General features: G+C 39.5%; 1 protein-coding gene across 2 annotated transcripts in view; it reads right to left on the bottom strand.

The window, feature by feature from the left end:
* The window catches only part of LOC309562281 (uncharacterized protein), a 634,986-nt gene that overhangs the window by 551,973 nt on the left and 77,013 nt on the right, over positions 1-6,000 (bottom strand). The window lies entirely within an intron of this gene.

Below are 6,000 nucleotides of genomic sequence, written 5' to 3'. Positions count from 1 at the left end.
ATTGGGTTTTAGGGCTTCAAAATGGTGTTTTTTGATGCTCTCTATATATATATATATTTATACATATACAAATATACATACATACATATACACATATATATATATATATATTATATTATATTATATTATATTATATTATATTATATTATATATATCCCTATACAGAAGTTCAGATGTCATGCCTGCCTCCAAAGACGTCCAAAAAACGCCCAATAAACGCCTGAAACAAAAAAACGCCCAAATTCTAAGAAAAATTATCATCTTTATCTTTTTTTTTTTCTGGTTCTGGACATGCTACAGAGCTGAAAAAACTTCACAGGTACACCTTTTAGACCCCCCCCCCCCACCCCCCACCCCCCAGACACTAAATCCAAAGAAATCTCATTTTTTTTTTTTCAACAATTGGCTCTCTATCAAAAATGACAATTTTTAAGACCTTTTTTTGTGTGATTAATAGTCCCTGGGGCATGACCCAGAACCCTAGGCACTTTTTAGGGGCATTTATTGGGTTTTAGGGCTTCAAAACTGTGTTTTTTGATTCCAGAAGTTCGGGTCCCATTGATTTCAATGGGGTTCTGGAATCCGAACCAAACTTTCGGGAAATGTGGGTGTTCTGGTCGAACTGAACTTTTCAAAAGTTCGATCATCCCTAATATTCAATGTGTAAAATATTGTACTGTCCATAGATTGGTATGGGAGCTACATTTTCCCACGCCTATGCTTTCTACAGAAACCAGTTGGAAGTCTCCTACATACAAACGAGGGACGGAGAAACCAACCAATTATTGATTAACATTAATGGTTCACTCCGCAAAGCTTTTAGTCTTGTTATGGGGTATTGGGTATATCCACAACGGAACTCCATAAAATGATATTCAGGTGTATTATGAAATGTTGAAAAACTCAAGACACTGTTCATTATTATGGCATATAAAATTAAGTATTGACAATACCATAATCAATTTAAAGAGAAAGTTTTAACTACACAAAAATATTTGTGATATATTTATTACAGTAGCATCTAAAATGTGCTGGCTTACAACAGGTTCATTCTAAGGAGGTGCCTGCCACCTCATGGGCCTGCTCCAATTTGCAACTGACATTTTACTGGGTGTCGGGAGTATAGCTACCCTCTGCTCTGACAGGAGAGACTCTGCTTTCTCAGACAGCAGCTGTTAAACCCATCGCTCCCCTCCATTCCCATGTCCATTCACAGAAGACTCTCCGCTTTGTGAAGGAGTTTACATTATATAAAGCTCTGTGATTGAGCAAGACGTTCACCTTTTTTGACTTAATCCATAGTGAGCCACCATATTTTAGAAAGAGGCTAAATTCCTGGGAATTCAGTTTTAGTCAATTCTTTATGCATGGATTCTGGAAATTTGAAAACTTTCATCTAAGTAGAACATAATATTTTTCTCGCTGCACATGTAAAGTTAAGACTTCCTGTACAATGTCTAGGTCATTAGCTCTATGCCACTCCTTACAGATATGTCTGCCAAAAGTCTTATTTATGGCCTTCATCAACCCATCAGTTTTGCTTAGTTAGACAATTAAAAAGACTTTATATCCATCTATGAATTCACGTAACAATACAATGAACAATTAGCTAGTATATAATTTATGGTAAATGTTAGAATATGTATTTTCTTTGGCTGTGATGCAGCTAAAATTACAAAAAGAAAAAAAAAAAAAAAAAAGCTGGTGCCAAAAAATAAAAAAAGTCAGTCTGTCAGCCTCCTTATTAAAATCACCTGTATTAACCACTTAAAGCCGACGTAACAAATATACAGTATCTCACAAGAGTGAGTACACCCCTTACATGTTTGTCACATGAAAAGGTATAATAAAATATTTACAAACACTGAAGAAATTACACTCTGCTACAATGTGAAGTAAAGTAGTGAATGTGCAGCTTGTAAAACAGTGTAAATTTGCTGTCCTCTCAAAACAACTCAATACGCAGCCATTAATGTCTAAACCGCTGGCAACAAAAGTGAGTTAAATGTCCAAATTGGGCCCAAAGTGTCAATATTTTGTGTGGCCACCATTTTTTTCCAGCGCTGGCTTAACTCTTGGGCATGGAGTTCACCAGAGCTTCACAGGTTGCCACTGGAGTCCTCTTCCACTCCTCCATGATGACATCACAGAGCTGGTGGATGTTTGAGATCTTGCGCTCAACCATTTTCCATTTGAGGATGCCCCACAGATTCTCAATAGGGTTTGGGTATGGAGACATGCTTGGCCAGTGCATCACCTTTACCCTCAGCTTCTTTAGCAAGGTAGTGGTTGTCTTGGAGGTGTGTTTGGGGTCATTATGTTGGAATACTGCCCTGCGGCCCAGTCTCCAAAAGGGAGAGGGATCATACTCTGCTTCAGTATTTCACAGTACATGTTGGCATTCATGGTTCCCTCAATGAACTAGGGCTCCACAGTGCTGGCAGCACGCATGCAGCCCCAGACCATGACATTCCCACCACCATGCTTGACTGTAGGCAAAACACTTGTTTTTGTACTCCTTACCTGGTTGCCGCCACACACGCTTGACACCATCTGAACTAAATACGTTTATCTTGGTCTCCTCAGACCACAGGTTAGGATGGTTCCAGTAATCCATGTCCTTAGTCTGCTTGTCTTCAGCAAACTGTTTGCGAGCTTTCTTGTGCATCCTCTATAAAAAGGTGCTTCCTTCTGGGATGACTGCCATGCAGACTAATTTCACCACCCCTTAAACCTCTGCAGCATTGCTGGCAGCACTCATACTTCTATTTCCCAAAGACAACCTCCAGATATGACACTGAGCATGTGCACTCAACTTCTTTGGTCGACCATGGTGAGGTCTGTTCTGAGCAGAACCTGTCCTGTTAAACCGCTGTATGGTCTTGGCCACCATGCTGCAGCTCAGTTTAAGGGTCCTTGCATTCTCCTTTTAGCCTAGGCCACTTTTATGTAGAGCAAAGATTCTTTTTTTCAGATCTTAAGAGAATTCTTTGCCATGAGGAACCATGTTGAACTTCCAGTGACCAGTACGAGAGAGTGATAACACCAAATTTAACACACCTGCTCCCCATTCACGCCTGAGACCTTGTAACACTAATGAGTCACAGGACACTGGGGAGGAAAAAATGGATAATTGGGCCCAATGTGGACATTTTCACTTATCGAGGTACTCACTTTTGTTGCCAGCGGTTTAGACATTAATGGCTGTGTGTGGAGTTATTTTGAGGGGACAGCAAATTCACATGGTTATACAAGCTGTACACTCACTACTTTACATTGTAGCAAAGTGTCATTTCTTTAGTGTTGTCACATGAAAAGATATAATAAAATATTTACAAAAATGTGAGGGGTGTGCTCATTTTTGTGAGATACTGTATATGCGGCCCCACTGCACTGTGCTTTTTTCCATAGGGCTGCAAATATGCATATCTCCCTTTGTGCTGGGAGCGATAAGCAAAGCGAACTTCCAGCACAGAGACCAGGGTCTCAATGAGAGCCCCAGGCCCCGTGCCAATGATCGGGACCCGGAATTCCCAATTTCAGGTCACCTGTTCACTGTGGTAGCCTGTGACTGGCTACCACAGTGATCAGTCACTGTGAGCACGTCCCTCCCTATACCCTGTATTTCTCTATGTGAATGGAGGAAACAGTGTAGGTCCGTGCAAGGGTTGGTGTTTGGATCAAATGTCAAAAGGTAAAAGGGCAAGGTCAGTATATGGTGGGCAAGATTGGTTTTTTTTATTAAATAGTATCAGTGTGCTTTAGGAGGACAAAATAAAAAAACAAAACAAAATAACAAAATGTGCACTATGGTTTCTGGGCTGTACTATGGGTACTAACAAATAACATATGTATCACTGCAATGATCAGGAGCAGAATTTATTTTGGGTTGTTCTGTAGTGGTAGGTAGTAACAAGAAATACAGCTAAAAAAAAATAAAAAAAAAAAAAAGATTTTTTTTCTTTGCCATTTTGGGCCAGTTTTCCTTTGGGAATAGAAAACAAAAAAACCCAGGAGAAATACACAACCATTTACCACCAAACGAAGGCCCAATTTGTCCTGAAAAACACACGTCAACAGGTGCTAAATTGTGTTTACACATTAAGATTTGTTTTACTCTTAGGCGCAAAGGGGTCAAAGCAGACCTTCACTCTATTGATGAATACTGACTATTTTTAATCCCTATGTTACTAGCCTTAGTAAATAGATAGGATTTATTATATTTACTTATTTCAAGCTCTTTTTTTTTTACATTTCTTTATTTCTGGCGTAGGCAAGTTATGTCATACATCCCAGGAGTCTTCAAGAAGGGGAGGAGGGGTTTTCTCAGCTAATAGCCCCCTGCTTGCATGATTGAGCTAATAGCAAATACATTCCAGGAAGTAAAAGCTACATGAATCATCTGCCCTTACTCAAGATGGCCACATCCAGAAATGCAAGGGAACATTTTTCAAAGTGATTTCTCAGCACAATAAAGCATGGATACATGGATGGATAGGTAACTTTGCTTTGACTTTTAAAATGAATTAAAATAGCATTTTTTGTTTGTGGTGCTCAGATGAAGTGTAGTTGCACTTTCAAAACAAAAAAAGGTTTGGAGCACAGTTCGCAGGTTTACAGTATCTTATGTGATCAATAATAAAATCAAGTATTCTAATATACATACCTAAAAATGCCAAGGTGTAAATTCTCTCCAAAAAAGAGCAATAGATTTTACCACAATTAACCTTCCTGAAGAATATAGTACTTAAAGCCTCACTATGCTTGCCAGCCACATACCCAAAGCTGGGCACTTCACGCAACAAAGCCAGAATTTATGCACTGTAGCGCTCAGAGATACTTGAAAAACCAACAGGATGGAAAATGAAAGACCATCTAGTAGATGCTGAAACAGGAATGTTCCTCCAATGCTGCCCTCATAAGATTGGGAAACATTAAAGACATACAAAGTTCATTACCATGCTAGTTTATTGGATATAAAAACAAATGAATTCATACTCACATACAGTGAATCTGGAAAGTATTCACAGAACCTTAACTTTTTCCACATTTTGTTATGTTACAGCATTATTCCAAAATGGATTAAATTCATTATTTTTCTCAAAATTCTACAAACAATACCCTATAATGACAATGTTAAAGAAGTTTGTTTGAAATATTTGCACAATTTTTAAAAATAAAAAATTTAAAAAAAATCATAAGTATTCAGAGCCTTTGCTATGACACTCAAAATTGATCTCAGGTGCATCTTGTTTCCACTGATCATCCTTGAGATGTTTCTACAACTGGATTGGAGTCAACCTGTGGTAAATTCAGTTGACTGAACATGATTTGGAAAGGCACACACCTGTCTATATAAAGGTCCCACAGCTAACTGTGCATGTCCGAGAACAAAACAGGCCATTAAGTCCGAAAAATTGTCTGTAGACTTCCGAGACAAGATTGTATCCAGGCACAGAAACATTTCTGCAACATTGAAGGTCCCAATGAGAACAGTGGCCTCACACGTAAATGGAAGACGTTTGGAACCAACAGGGCTCTTCTCAGAGCAGGTCGCCCGACTAAACTGAGCAATCAGGGGAGAAGGGCCTTAGTCAGGGAAATGACCAAGAACCAGAACAGAGCTCCAGCATTTCTCTGTGGAGAGAGGAGAACCTTCCAGAAGAGCAACTATCTCTGCAGCACTCCACCAAATTAGGCCTGTATGGTAGAGTGGCCACACAGAGGTCATTCCACAGTAAAAGATACAGGACATCTGACTGGAGTTTGCCAAAAGGCACCTGAAGAACTCCCAGACCATGAGAAATAAAATTCTCTGGTCTGATAATACAAAGATTGAACTCTTTAGCCTGAATGGCAAGCGTCATGTCTGGAGGAAACCAGGCATCGCTTATCAGCTGGCCAAAACCATCCCTACAGTGAAGCATGGTGGTGGCAGCATCATGCTGCGAGGATGTTTTTCAGTGGCAGGAACTTGGAGACTAGTCAGAATCTAGGAAA

The sequence above is a fragment of the Pelophylax lessonae genome (assembly GCF_965119305.1).
Source record: "Pelophylax lessonae genome assembly, chromosome: 8".
Lineage (NCBI taxonomy): Eukaryota > Metazoa > Chordata > Amphibia > Anura > Ranidae > Pelophylax > Pelophylax lessonae.
This window is presented reverse-complemented; position numbering and strand designations above follow the sequence as displayed.